Below are 13,936 nucleotides of genomic sequence, written 5' to 3'. Positions count from 1 at the left end.
GGGGTGAATTTGACTCAAAGAGAAGCCGCTCGAGGCTGGGCCAGAGAACATTGTGTTTCCTAGAACTGCTGAAACTAGAGCTTCCACCCTGCACTAAATAATTTTCTTCTGGCTTGCTGTGAAAATTTATAGCGTTCAATAGCCCTCCGCTGCGTCTCATTTTATCCCTGCAGAAGCCTGTTCTTGCAGGCCCACGTCTGTGGCCGTGGTGGTAAACATATATATGGTACTTATTTAAGACACCTCTAAAGGCTTCTTACTGTGCCCAGAAATTATACCTGTACTCCTTTGCATATCCCCCTGGCCTTTTTTGTTTGCTTCTTGTTCGCTTTTGAAGAACTGCATCGAGTCTTTTTTTATTATTATTTGAGCAAAGGGAGCTTCGTTATAACCTGGTTTTCTTCAAAGGCGTTCAAGTACAGGTGTTGGGGCAAATTGGTAAGTCCAAGGAGAGACGCTCTGAGTATGCTTTCCTCCTGTCCGGGCCCAAGTGCTAGATGTTTTTTGTCACACCAAGTTCCCGGTTTCATCTCCCGGGGGGATAGAACATAAGAGCTTGACGAGTCTCAGCAGAATCGGACCAATTGTCCATCTAGCCCAGCATTCTGTCTCATATGGAGGCTAATCAGTTCCTCTGGATGGCCAAGAACAGAACACGGAGGCCAACGCTTACCCCGGATGTTGCCTTCTGGCTCTGGGATTCCAAGGCTGACTTGGATACATTTATTTATTTGATTTGTATGACCCTCCCTCTTGGCGTAGCTGACTCAAGGTGGTTTACAACAATTATTCGCCGTACATTAAAACAACGACATTCAAAACGCTCAGTCAACCACTGATAGACTTATCCTCCATGAATCCATCCAACTCATCTGTCGCTGTGTGCGGAATGTCCGCAAGACAACCAAAAACAATTTTAAAGGTTCGGCTAAGAAGCGGGCATTTTTTTCCAATTCTTCGAGGGCGAGGCTCCCAGTTTGTGAGCACCCATTACTTTGAGCAGGGGAGGATAAATCTCGCCTTCCCTCACCAGCGCTGCTAAAAACAACATTCCTCATGTATCGGTGAAAGAAACAGGAAGATAAATCGGACTGATTTTGCCACATCGGTAATGATGAATGTGGGAATCAAGCCCTGGTGGTGCATCTTGGCAGAACACTGGAGGAAGCTTCCGGTTATCTTCCTACAGTAGCCGGTCTCTGCAGTCATAACATTTCAACGGAGCAGTAAAGTTAGTGAGGCGCAAAAGCAATCTCCATTCCTGTAGCCAGCCGGAATGCCTTTAATCAAGCTTTGCTATTTAAAAAAATAACAAACTTAATGCCTCCTCTCGCTTAAGGCCTCTTCACACACCTGGGGAAGGCCTCAGATCAGCGTCTCAGACAGGTTTCACGGCTTGTGTTTTCAGCAAGCGTGCAGAGAAGATTTGGCAATATGGCTGCCGGGAAATGAGAGAGGGATGCTTGGCCAAGCTCCAGGTCAATTGCCCGTAGCTGTTGAACTGACAAGGGTCATATTGCAATTAGGGCTGCACTGGCTAGCCGATGGATCGGTTGGGCTCGTCTATTTAGAGTCGTTTCATGGCTGAATGTAAATGCCCCCTACGGCGCCCCTTTCCCTCCCACCAATAGCTTCTCTCCTGTAGGTTCAGGGTTGCAGGTAAGTCAGGCCATCTCATGTTGCTACTCTGCTTGCTGCTTCTAAAACCTACGGCCAGCTGTGGCCATTTCCCATCTCAGGTCCTCTCTCTCCCTCTCAGAGACCCTGACAGATGTTGATGATGATTTTATTTTTATATCTCAGGGTTCAGGGCAGATAAGATTAAGTTAAAACATTCCCTTAAACTTGGATGGATGGATAGATATTATAAAGAGTGACAGAGAGATAGAGAGATGTTTTATAAGGAATATATATCTATATACATAATTTATGCATGCATGTTTTAAACTTTATATATGCATGATTAAGGTTTCATTTTTTTGTTTAAGGCTCCCTCCTCTTTACAATTAAAATCTGTTGTGGGGAGACTGATCAATGTTCAGGTGGATTATTTAGCTGGGTGTGTTAAGGAGGCCATTGTCTTCTGGCTGGTACTTTTCTGGCCTCAATCATAGGTCTAGCAGAACCATTCCATTTTACAGGCCCTTCAGAATTGTTTAGCATCCTGGAGAGGTCTGATCTCATATGGTTGGGTGTTCTACCAGGCCAGGTCCAGGATCAAAATAACCCTAGTTGAGACCAGTTTTACCTCTTTGGAACTGGGGACCCTAATCAGGTTTTATTTGCTGAACTCAGATGATTTGTGAGGTTCATGATACAGAACTTCCCCTTGTTGTTCTAAATATACCAAACTTGCAGGCAATCTTTGACTGACTCTCCTCTACGTGCCCTCCAAGTTTGGTAATGATTGGTCTTAGGGGGTCCAAGTTATTGTCTCCCAAAGAAAGCATCCCCAGGGAAGTATTTTCTGGGGATATGAATGTTCAGGAATGTATAGAGCACATCCTGTGCAAGCTAGAGACACCAGGGGACCACCACCACCCTTGATGCTTCTCTATGTGACCCCCAAGTTCCACTCTCTGTTGCTTTAAGTTTGGTAAAGATTTAGATTGAGCAGAGACAGTCTGTCTGGAAATGTATCCATTCACTAACCACCAGTTCATGGAAAGTTTGTGTCAGTTGACCTACCATAAGCATCACTTTATGAACCATGAATTGGACCAAATTCATGATTAATTTTATTTTAGTCCACGAGCCGGTTCGTGTCCATCATCACTAGTAGTTAATTTATAAGGTCACCATAAATTGACAGCACTTAACACATGCACATCTACCACAATATCTGTTGATGGGTATGGAGTGATAGATTCCCAGAACAATGATGAATGACTTTGTGCATTTCTCATTATCCTGGTCACTTTGTTTTCGGAACTCTTCCAGTGAATCGGGATGCACATCTTCCAAACAATGCCTTGTCATCCTGCCAACTTCTTGCTGAGGTTGAATATTCTCCGCTGTTCCTTCTAAACAGAGGACATGACACAGGCTTGTAACACGAGGCTTATCCCTTTCTCTTGTTGGCTCGCTCCGTTGTGGCTGTGGCGTCCAACAGAATACATATTCCCTATGACGGGGGGGGGGGGGGTGCCAATCGCAGAGAATATAGTGACTCTGACCAGGCTGGGTTTCGCTCTGTCTGTGGTAAGTGGGAACCAGATGGTGAGGTAGGATTTGGAGTGGGCGGAAGAGACATTAAGATGAGAAGCGCGGGTGGAGATGGTATGATTCTGAAGACAGAAGGAACAGAGCATGGGGCAGATGAAAAGCTTTATGACATCAGTGAGAGCAAACTGCATTTCACTGGGAGGGGGGGGAGGAAGGGGGAGAAGAATATAAGGGAAATAATAAGAAACTGGAGAAGGCAGAAAGAGACCAAAACCAGAACACTATTAGACAGCGGAATGAACAGGGGACAAATGTCCTGCAAGCGTAATGGGTCTTGAAACACTCTCTGTCTTTAGCCAATTTTACCACAAAATGTGATGATGAGAATCTGTGGCAATGACTGTGTGACTTTGAGGCAAGCAAGAAGCAACCAGGATATGCGGCTTGCTGCCGTTCAAAAATAGCCGTCCAATAATAGCCAGGGGTGGATAGAAGGACCCAGGACTCCCTCCCCTTCAGCATCCCACCAACTCAGTCCATTTGGAGCCCACCCCTAGAGTGTCAACCCAACCGGCCTCTGTGCAGGCCTGGAAAGCCACGAACTCATCACCCAATTCATTACTGCATTCATTACCCAAAGCACCTTAAAGTCAGAGAGCACAGAATTCAGTTGAGGGAAACAATAAAACGACAGCACAATCCCAGCCCTTGCATAAAGCAGCTCTCTGCCATCACCATGTTCCCCTCTTGAAGGCCCAGAGGACGGGTCGAGAATGGCCTTCCCAATCGAGGGAAAATGTTTCTGCAGCAGAAATTCAGCTCTCTGGGAGGCCTGTACATAGAGATGGACAAGGAAGACCGGCAGGGTGACTGGAGCTGCTTCCTACTGTGAATATATATCCCGCAAGAAGATAATGGATACAATTTCGAACGTCTTCTTTACGAAAAGCATGACAAAACAAAAATCCGAGTCCAGTGCTTGCACTCGAAAGCTCACGCCTTGAATAAATCTTTGTTGGTCTTAAAGGTGCCGCTGGACTCGGATTTTGTTTCGTTGTGCTGCTTCAGACCAACACAGCTACCCACTTGAATCTATCTTTACGAAAGCAGGTGTAAGAAAGGGTGATGGGTAAACAGAAGACATGAGTCATGTGCGTATGCCTTGGAGCATTGTAAACAGGGAATTGTGTGATGGAATCATATCTCAACGAGATGGTTAACTCCAAATAATGAACCTGGGAATTTACATTTGTTTTGATGGTTCCGATGGACCTAGGACTTCACGGAGTAGTGCAAACAAAAACAGTCCTTGCCCCCAAGACTTTACTGGCGGTAGAAAGTGCTTTCAGGTAACAGCCAACTGAGAGGCGATGTCATAGTGTCGGTTTCTCTCCTGGACCTGCCGAGAGCCTCCCCCACCTCCCTCCCTTTTCCTTATAAAACCACCTGTAGAAACGGGTGCTGAGATGCCTTTGGAAGTCTAAGAGGAGGACCCAAAATAGATAGAGCTGATGGGAACCTTTTATTAGCTTTGCAGCAGATGTTAATTTTGACACTGTAGTAGATTTCGCACGTCTCTTCTCAAAAAACTGTGAGCAGAGAAAGTTTCCTCAAGGACTGGCAGCAATATCAGTGATTTGGGGAAGTCAAGCTCACAGGATCCACCACCTATCTCCCTAATTGACTGGATTTCTTGCTCAAAATCCCTCCAATATTTCGTCAGAGCAGAACTCGTCAGATTTGCCCCAGGACTTTGAATTTAGTGGGAATTCAACAGAAATTCTATTTGGGGGGTCATTTGCAGAGCTGTTGGGTTTTTTAGCGGCCCAGTGAGAGCCCCTCCAGGAGCTTGAAATCCATCTGTGCAGAATTAGTTGACTTCAGATCAAGGTTTATCATGCAAGGCTTACTGCAATGGCTCAATAGGAACACTCAAACCACCTTACGCTTGGCTTACATCCTGTTTGTCGGCATGGGCGATTTGGACCAATTCAGTTGAAAACTACCTGAATCGGGCTTGATTCGGGCACGGATTGGCCAAAAACAGCTCACATTGCCCTTCCCATAGGTTCGAACAGTCCGAATTGCAGCACAAAGCGGACCGTTTTGAATGTATATGACCTGATTGTCACTTGGAGGGCAGGATGCTGTTCCCATTGGCTGCAGAGGAAAGGACGCACAGTAATGGGTTTAAACTTCAAGTACAATGATATAGGCTAGAAGAAGCAGAAGAAGAAGAGTTGGTTCTTATATGCCGCTTTTCCCTACCCGAAGGAGGCTCAAAGCGGCTTACAGTCGCCTTCCCATTCCTCTCCCCACAACAGACACCCTGTGGGGTGGGTGAGGCTGAGAGAGCACTGATATTACTGCCCGGTCAGAACAGTTTTATCAGTGCCGTGGCGAGCCCAAGGTTACCCAGCTGGCTGCATGTGGGGGAGCGCAGAATCAAACCTGGCATGCCAGATTAGAAGTCCGCACTCCTAACCACTACACCAAACTGGCTCTCTAGATATCAGGGAAAAAAATTTCACAGCCAGAGTAGTTCAGCAGTAGAATAGGCTGCCTAAGGAGGTGGTGAGCTCCCCCTCACTGGCAGTCTTCAAGCAAAGGTTGGATACACACTTTTCTTGGATGCTTTAGGATGCTTAGGGCTGATCCTGCATAGAGCAGGGGGTTGGACTAGATGGCCTGTAGGGCCCCTTCCAACTCTATGGTTCTAGGATTCTATGATGACTTCCATTCCACAACAACACACCTTAGGAAATGTACCTGCTCACAAAAGCTCATACCTTGAATAGAACTTGGTTGGTCTGAAAGGTGCCCCTGGACTCAAAATCAGTTCCGATCTTTCCCACGGTTTCCCACTTGAATCTATGTAGGATAATGTATTTTCAATGTGCTTTTACAGCTGGGTTTTCCTGTGCAAAACTGGAAAATCTGCTTCAAAAGGGCATTACCCAACGAGAGCAGAATGAATCTCATGGCTTTAGCCTCATCCAGACTTAATTTGGAATGCATCCGGTTAGCCTCATCGAAACGCACTGAGAAAACATGAGTGGTAACTATCTATTTCCTTCTCGATGGGACAGCCTCTCAGAGAGGAAGACCCTGATATCCATCATCTTACTGCTTTAAATATCACTAATTTTTTGCTAAATCATCACCTAAGCTCCCCTGCTACCCCCTTTTAAACTTGACAGACTTTTTTTTCTGTAAAAGATCAACTGCAAAAAAAAAATGATTCACTGGGTGTCACCACCACCAAATTATATTTATGAACTTAAAAATCGACAGGCAAGCTTCGGGAACCGTTGACAAGGCTGCAACACAAGCGGTATTTCCAAGTTGCGATGGGGGAAAGGGGGGCTTCTCATTGTACGACTTAACAGTGACATCCAGTGGTCAGTAGGGTTACTCGAAAACATTGCCTTCCGAAAAACCAGCTGCGTCCACTTCGACTCGATGGTGACTTCAAATATGGACCTTCCGTAAGGAACAGACTGACTAGGGGATCCATCATCCATCACAGATGGTGTTAATGGCTTAGTCTTCTGGAGGGGGACGATTTCAAAGAACATTTTACATGGGATTCCTCACTTCAAAAAGGATGGGGACTAAATGGAGAAGGTGCAGAGGAGCCTGACAAGCCCTGGGGACCCAGCCCTGTGAGGAAAGGCTGAGGGACTTGAGAAGGTTCAGCCTGGAGAAGATGAGGTGGAGAGGGGACAGGAGGGCTCTCTTGAAGGATTTGAAAGGTTGTCTCTTGGAGGAGGATAGGAATGGCAGTAATGGGTTTATATTGCATGTAAAATAGTACTGGATAGATAAAAGGGGGGAATCACAGAATAGTTCAGCAGTGGAAAGGGCTGCCTAAGGAGGTGGTGAGCTCCCATCATTGATGGTCTTTAAGAGGCAGCAGGACAGACCCTTCTCCTGGATGCTTGAGGCTGATCCTGCACTGAGCAGGGGGTGGAACTTGATGACCTGCATAGCCCCTTCCCCCTCTAGGATTCTATTAGTCTAGTTCAGCAGTGGAATGGGCTGCCTAAGAAGATGGGGAGCTCCCCCTCACTGGCGGTCTTCAAGCAGCGGCTGGACAGATCCTTCTCCTGGATGCTTTAGGCAGATCCTGCACTGAGCAGGGGGTGGGCTGGATAGCCTTGATGGCCCCTTCCTGCTCTAGGATTCTATGATCAGCATATCCAGTTCTATTCAGCGGACAAGATTGCGTCTCATTATTCATTAGAACTGTAACCTGATCCCAGTGCAAAGAGCTGTCCAGATGCAACAATGGTGACCCCGTTGGGTGTTCATGGCAAGAGAGGAACAGAAATGGTTTGCCATATTGCCTGCCTCTGGATCGTGGCCCTGATTTTTCTCAGTGGCCTCCCATTCAAATATGAACGAGGGCCAACCCTGCTTAGCTTTCAATCTCTTGCTAACTCAAGCCATCCAGGTCAGGGCAAAACATGATCATCTCCCCTCCCCAGGGAATGTTCAGATTTGCATGCAAAAATCTTGGGGAGAGAATTAGGAGAGCAATCCTAAACAGAGCTTTATCCTTCTAAGCCCTTTAACTTCAGTGCACCTTTGATTCTGCTTAGACCCACACTATAAGCTTTATATAGCTTGCTTTCTGTTTTGTTTTCCCAGAAAAGAATGTATTGCAAGTAGTTTTAGGTTATAATGAGCTCGGTAAAAATAGCTTCGGTTTTGTATGATATTGCATTTCGGATTTCGTTATTGATACAGATTCAACTTTACCAGGATTCTGGGGTGGTTGCACAATTTGTTAACCGTGAACATTTTTGCTATTTGTGCAAAGAAGGGGAAAGTACTGCAACTTTATGATGATTGGGCTTTATACGTGCCGGTTTCCCCCGGAAAAAGGGGCTATTTCCAAAATGTACTTGGCTCTCCATAAAAATATAAATAAATAAACACAAAAAACACTTACTTGTTCTCTCTCTTGATTTGTCTGTGACCACTCTTGATTTATTTTCCATTAGTGGTGGGGGGGGGGGTAAAAGCTTAATTCCAAAGGTTGGTGAAGCAGTCCCTGTCAATTGGGGGGGGGGGGAGAGGAGAGAGACCTGGAAGGAGGGAAAAGAGAAGCAGCCTAAAGAATTATGGATGATGCTCTCAAGGGAAAATCAGGAACTGGACAGTCTTTAGTATCTGCAAAGACAGAACCAAGCAAAGTAAATGCAAGAGACAAGGACATGAGCAGCCAGCTTCTCTCCCTTGCATGGGGAGATGTAGAGTCGGAAGAGTCTGAGGATGCGGCAACTTACCAACAGTGGGACCTTTAGAGAAGCCAGCACTGATCTACCCAGCGAACAGCAGGAAGTGGAAGAAGAGGACAGATAAGGCCCATGATGGGCCCTCATTGGTAGAATGCACTTTCTCTCTCTTGGTAACACACCCTCAGGAAGGGCCAATCAGGTAACAAGTAAGTTGCCCTCATCAGCAGAGTGCAATTTGAACTGATTGGCAGCTCATTGGCTGAGTGCTCTCTCCATATTGGTGACACCTGCCCCCAGAGGTCAAATCAGGGAGAAAGGGAGTCGTCTGCCTGCAATTTGAACTGATTGGCCCTCGTTGGCAGAGTGCTCTCTCCCTGTTAAGCAGAACTGGGGAGCAAAGATATAGCATGAACAAGTAGAACAGCAAACAGGTGACGTGAGAAGAGTTGCCTGTAAGTATGAATATAATGAAATTCTCTCAGAGCATCTCTTATATGAAAGCAAAAAAAAAAAAAAAGGGATGGGTACTGCCCCCACCCCCAGGAGTTAGATTGGCCAGGAAGGAAAAATCTAAGGAATGTGCCAGTGTTTGTCTCTTGTGGCCCTTTCTTGCCTGTGCAGGGAAATGCCAATCACCGTTTTGGGGTCAGAAAACAACTTTCCTCCAGGCCAGACAAGCTAGGGATTCTGGTTTGGGGGACGGGGTATCATCATCACTGTGGATGGGCTGGAAGTTGTGAGTTTCCTGCATTGTGCAGGGGGTTGGACTAGATGACCCTGGAGGTCCCTTCCAGCTCTATGGTTCCATGTCATTTGCTCTGGCCTTCAGATTATGGCCATTCTTGATTTTTTTTCCCCCATCTGTGTGGTAAAACTTAATTCCCAACTGACACACACACCACTGAGCTAAATTCCCACCGTTCTAATATTTGTTATTCAGGAAGCATCTAAAAAAATCTCAGCATTTTGTTTAAAAAACACATCGTGGAGGGAAGCGAGCTTAGAGAATTCTGGTGCTCCCTCCTGGTTACTTTCAGTGCAAGATTCACAGTTGGGCTGTAATTATTTCCAGGTCCCTGTAGGATGCTTCTGCTAAAGTCTGTGCGTGTGTATGTGTGCATGGTGATACTGATTGGTACTGAGTACCAGTACATGCTCTGATTCTCACTGGCAGCTTTAAATGGGGTTGGGCAGTTTCATGAAGGATAGGATTATCAGTGGCTATTAGCCCTGACAACTAAAGAGAACTTCCATGTTCAGATGCAGTCAGCCTCTGGATCCCAGGGCTAGGAGACAACATCAGGGGAAGACCTGTTCTGACCGAGCAGTGATATCAGGGCTCCGTCAGCCTCACCTCCCTCACAGGGTGTCTGTTGTGGGGAGAGGAAAGGGAAGGCGACTGTAAGCCGCTTTGAGCCTCCTTCGGGTAGGGAAAAGTGGCATATAAGAACCAACGCTTCTTCTTCTTCAGGAATATCAGGGCTCTCTCAGCCTCACCCACCTCACAGGGTGTCTGTTGTGGGGAGAGGAAAGGGAAGGCAAATGTAAGCCACTTTGAGACTCCTTTGGGTAGAGAAAAGTGACATATAAGAACCAACTCTTCTTCTTCCTCTTCCTCTGTAATGATTTTAAAAACAACAAAAATTAGCAGAGATCAGTGCAGTCATATATATTAGTACCAATACCTAAAAAAAAAACCTGAAATGAAAAATACTGATTTTATATCTATAGCCACTATCCAAAATCTTTTAAAGGTGTCTATGAATATAAGAGCATGTAGTGGCACTCGATACCCATCAGTACCACCATGAACACATGTACATGTGCGCACACACACGCTTATAGACACACACACACACACACACATCAAGGTTTGGGCGTTGCTTGCGACACCAGGAAATTCGCAGCCGTGTCCCAACGACATCCCGGGAGGCTAACTCTGGATGACAAGCCATTTTCTTTAATATTTTATGGAAAAGATAACCTACGGTGTTTCCATTTCTTTTTAGCAGCTGCTAATTGTCAGGCGTGCCGTCAGCCGGCTGAGCAAATTCAAACTGACAGTCTCAGCCTGTTCCTGCCTTTGCAAGCCTCCCCAGGTTCTTCAGAAACCTTGTCATCCCAGCCACGTGGGCGGTTCCCACGGGTAGCCACCGTTGTGATTCTTATTAATGACCAGATGAACAAGGGAAGAGATTTCCTCATTTTATCCCCCCCCACACACACACACTTAGCTAGGAAAAATGTCAGAAGATCAGCAAGGTGACAGAGCAAAAACAGCTTTTCACTTCCAGCAAGCTAAAGAGAACGGATGGGTAAAAACAGAGGTATTCTCAACCTCTGGGTGGAAGCTGGGGGAGGTTTCCTGGAATGGCAACTGTAATGCAGAATACAGGGGACCGGAAGGCAGGTGGGGAGTCGAAAGAGAGAGGGAACAGTGTGGTGTGGAGACAGTGTTGGATGAGCCAGGTTCGAATCCTCATTTGTGCTGTGGAAGCTGGCTGGATGAACTGGGGCGAGTTCTGCGCCTAGCCTACCTCGAAGGGTTGTTGTGAGGCTAAAATGGAGGAGAAGAGAAAGATGTCAGCCGCTTTACATCAATACATGTGTACAGCACTGTAGCAGGGAGTTGAAGTAGGGGGGAAGGATAGAGAGGGAGATAGAGGAGATCCCTTTTCACCCTCCAGTGGAAAACCCTTCCATTAAAATAGGGATGACCAATGACCAGCCCTGCTTTACAATTCTCCCCCTACATTTTCTGAAAAGCTGGGCGGGTGCCAAGGGAAGTACTGCCAGGTGCTTGGTTGCCCAGGAGCACCATGTTGTGGGGAATCCTGTTCTATTTTTTTTTTCTTTCTTTCTGCCGTCCTTCACCAGCTGGCAGTGAACAGGATTTCGGGTGTGTTATGCCGTAGCTAATTCTAGGCCCTAACACAAAGAGAGAGTGTTGTGTCATGGTTAGAAGGCCAGCCTGAGAAGCACTGATTCGATTTCCGCTTAGCCAGAATTGCCCGTGGGCTTCTGTGACTTATTTTGTCTCCTCTCAGCCGAGCCTACCTCACAGGGCTGAACAATGACAAGAAGAAGGGGTCTCTTTCAGTTGTGGCTCCTCCCCGTTATGGATACCTTGTCCTCACCTCTCCTCTCAAAGCCAGGCTTTGGCACCAGAAGAAGGCATTTCTTCACCTCTGCATTTCCTCAGCACGAAAAGTTGGCAACGTTAGTTCAGAGCTACTGTAAGGACCACCCTGGGTAAAGCCCTGGAACAGACTTATGTCTCAAAGTTCTCTAAAAAAAATTCTGGGAATTGGTGAGAACCCGCTGTTTGTGCTCTCCCAATGACTGTTCCCCGGTTCCCCTGGGGGGAGAGAATCATTATTAAGCCATTTTCAGTCTGTTATCTACATATGCCATCAGAGCCCTTCTGGTTTCAGTTCCTGCCATCCAAAGCTCCTGGAAACGGTCCTGCACTCGGTTAATTTATTTCTCATTAGTCCTGTGTTGAGCATCGTGTGATCCAGCAGTCTAAGCCAAGGTCTTGCATGAAAACTGAGCTTTCGAAAAGAGAGGGTGGAAGATGGGTTAGCCACGTTCAGTTTTTGCACACATAACAGCTTCTTCTATTCGGGGGCCGGGAGGCGGAATCGTGACGCTTCCGTCAGTTCCATTGTCAACGTTCAGTTTCTGATCCCAAAGTCTAATCGAAGAGGCATTCACAGAACAGAATCGGAGATAAAGCAAATAGGGTAGAATCATAGAGTTGGAAGGGACCTCCTGGGTCATCTAGTCCAACCCCCTGCCCTATGCAGGACACTCACATCCCAATCGCTCATCCACTGTCACCTGCCACCCCCTTGAGCCTTCACATGCACTTGAACAAAGTGGTAGGCTGCAATTCATCGGGTTGCCAGTTCTGGGTTGGGAAGGACCTGGAGATTTGGAAGGGGGAGGGGTTCCTTAAAACCAAACCGAAAAAATGTCGCGTTTTTCTGCATTCGAAGGAAACTGCCCTGATTCATTCCAAAACCCCGACCAAATCTGAAAGTAGAAACGTTCTACGTCTCTTGAAAATCATTGAAATGCGCTTCTCAATCTACTTTGTGGCCTATAAGTAGCCAGAATAAAAAAGCCAACCTGCTCAGTCTTCTTTCTTTAAAAAAAAATGCTTTTAAAAAGATGGTTCTTCAGGAACAAAGAGAAAGAACCCCCCCCCCAAAAAAGGTGCCGTTATTCTGGTGCAAAAAATCAAATTTGCAACAGGTAGAGGGATTCCATTAGTAAGATTAATAGCAGGCAGATCAGCACCCAGACAAAATGTGCTCAAACCCAGGCAATTAGAAAGGAATCAATTAGGACCATCTCCTGACAGAGGGGGGGGGGGCAGAAGTTCTCCAGGCTTTTGATGTACGTTTTTTGACTCGCATCATAATTCTTTCTTTTCCGTACTCCGTCTAATGCTTTCTTGGCCTCAGTTCTCCGACTCTTCCTGCAACGGCTTTCAAAGAGGCAAAAGAATTTGCCTAACGATGTGATTCTTCTTTGCCCTGGCGTGTCCGTCTTAGCCTATGCCCCGCCCACCCCCTTTGAAGAAGAAGAATTCTTCAATTTCGGTTTTACAAAGTGGAGTGTTGGGATCAATGAGACAAGCGCATGGCCCCGAGTTCTTCTAAGAAATGCGGTTATAAGATTTGGCACAGTGCTAATCGCTTTTACAGAGAACGTGGCCACTTGGGAGAATGTGGAGGTGGGAGACCACGTAGGTTAGGCCTAGAGATCATCTGGAATTGTAACTGATGTCCAGACTACAGAGATCATTTCCCCCCCGGGCAGGAAACGGCTGCTTTGAAGGGCAGTGCGGTACAGTGGTTAAAGAGCGGCAGCCTGCAATTTGAAGAGCTGGGTTCGATTTCCTACTCCTCCACATACAGTCAACTGGGTAGCCTTGGGCTAGTCACAGTCCTGTTGGATCTGTTCTCACAGTGCAGCTCTGTCAGAGCTCTCTCAGCCCCACCTGCCCCACAGGGTGTCTGTTGTGGGGAGAGGAAGGGAAGGCGATTGGAAGCTGCCCCTTCAGGCAGTGAAAAGCAGGGTATAAAAACCAACTCTTCTTCTGTTCCTCTGAGGAACATAGGATGACCCCCAAACCCTTTTCTTTGTTTTGTTTTCACCGGACCCTTGTGATGTAGGATAGGATGACAAAGATGGACCATTTATTTACTTATTTATTTATGTACTAGGGGCCAAGCACATTGCATTCAGGAATACAATAGATGCTAGCTCAGGACCTGGAAGGCTACATGCAGCTGTTAGGGACCAGCAGGGGCAGCTCTCACACAGCAGGGATCTGTAGCCTCCGAGCCTCTGAGAGAAATGGAAGGAGGAGGGGCTGTAAGGGGTGGGGGATGGTAGGCGATTGGCTGGCTGCTGGACAGACAGGCAAGCCAGTTGGAGGAGGAGGCACTCAGTGGTGGGACAGCTGTCCTGAGTGGGCGTTAATAAATCTAATAATAATAATAATAATAATA

At 46.6% G+C, this 13,936-nt stretch overlaps 1 long non-coding RNA gene across 1 annotated transcript; it reads right to left on the bottom strand.

The window, feature by feature from the left end:
- Window positions 1-2,759: 2,759 nt before the first annotated feature.
- Window positions 2,760-8,547, bottom strand: LOC143823952 (uncharacterized). The gene is made up of 3 exons (XR_013226655.1): window positions 8,460-8,547; window positions 8,123-8,343; window positions 2,760-3,023 (listed from the first exon to the last, which is right to left on the bottom strand). It is a non-coding gene; the product is annotated as an uncharacterized LOC143823952 (long non-coding RNA).
- Between the last annotated feature and the right edge of the window lie 5,389 nt (window positions 8,548-13,936).

This window comes from Paroedura picta, chromosome 14 (assembly GCF_049243985.1).
Source record: "Paroedura picta isolate Pp20150507F chromosome 14, Ppicta_v3.0, whole genome shotgun sequence".
Classification (NCBI taxonomy): Eukaryota; Metazoa; Chordata; class Lepidosauria; order Squamata; family Gekkonidae; genus Paroedura; species Paroedura picta.
Note: the sequence above shows the minus strand (reverse complement) of the source record. Positions and strands in the feature narration are given on the sequence as shown.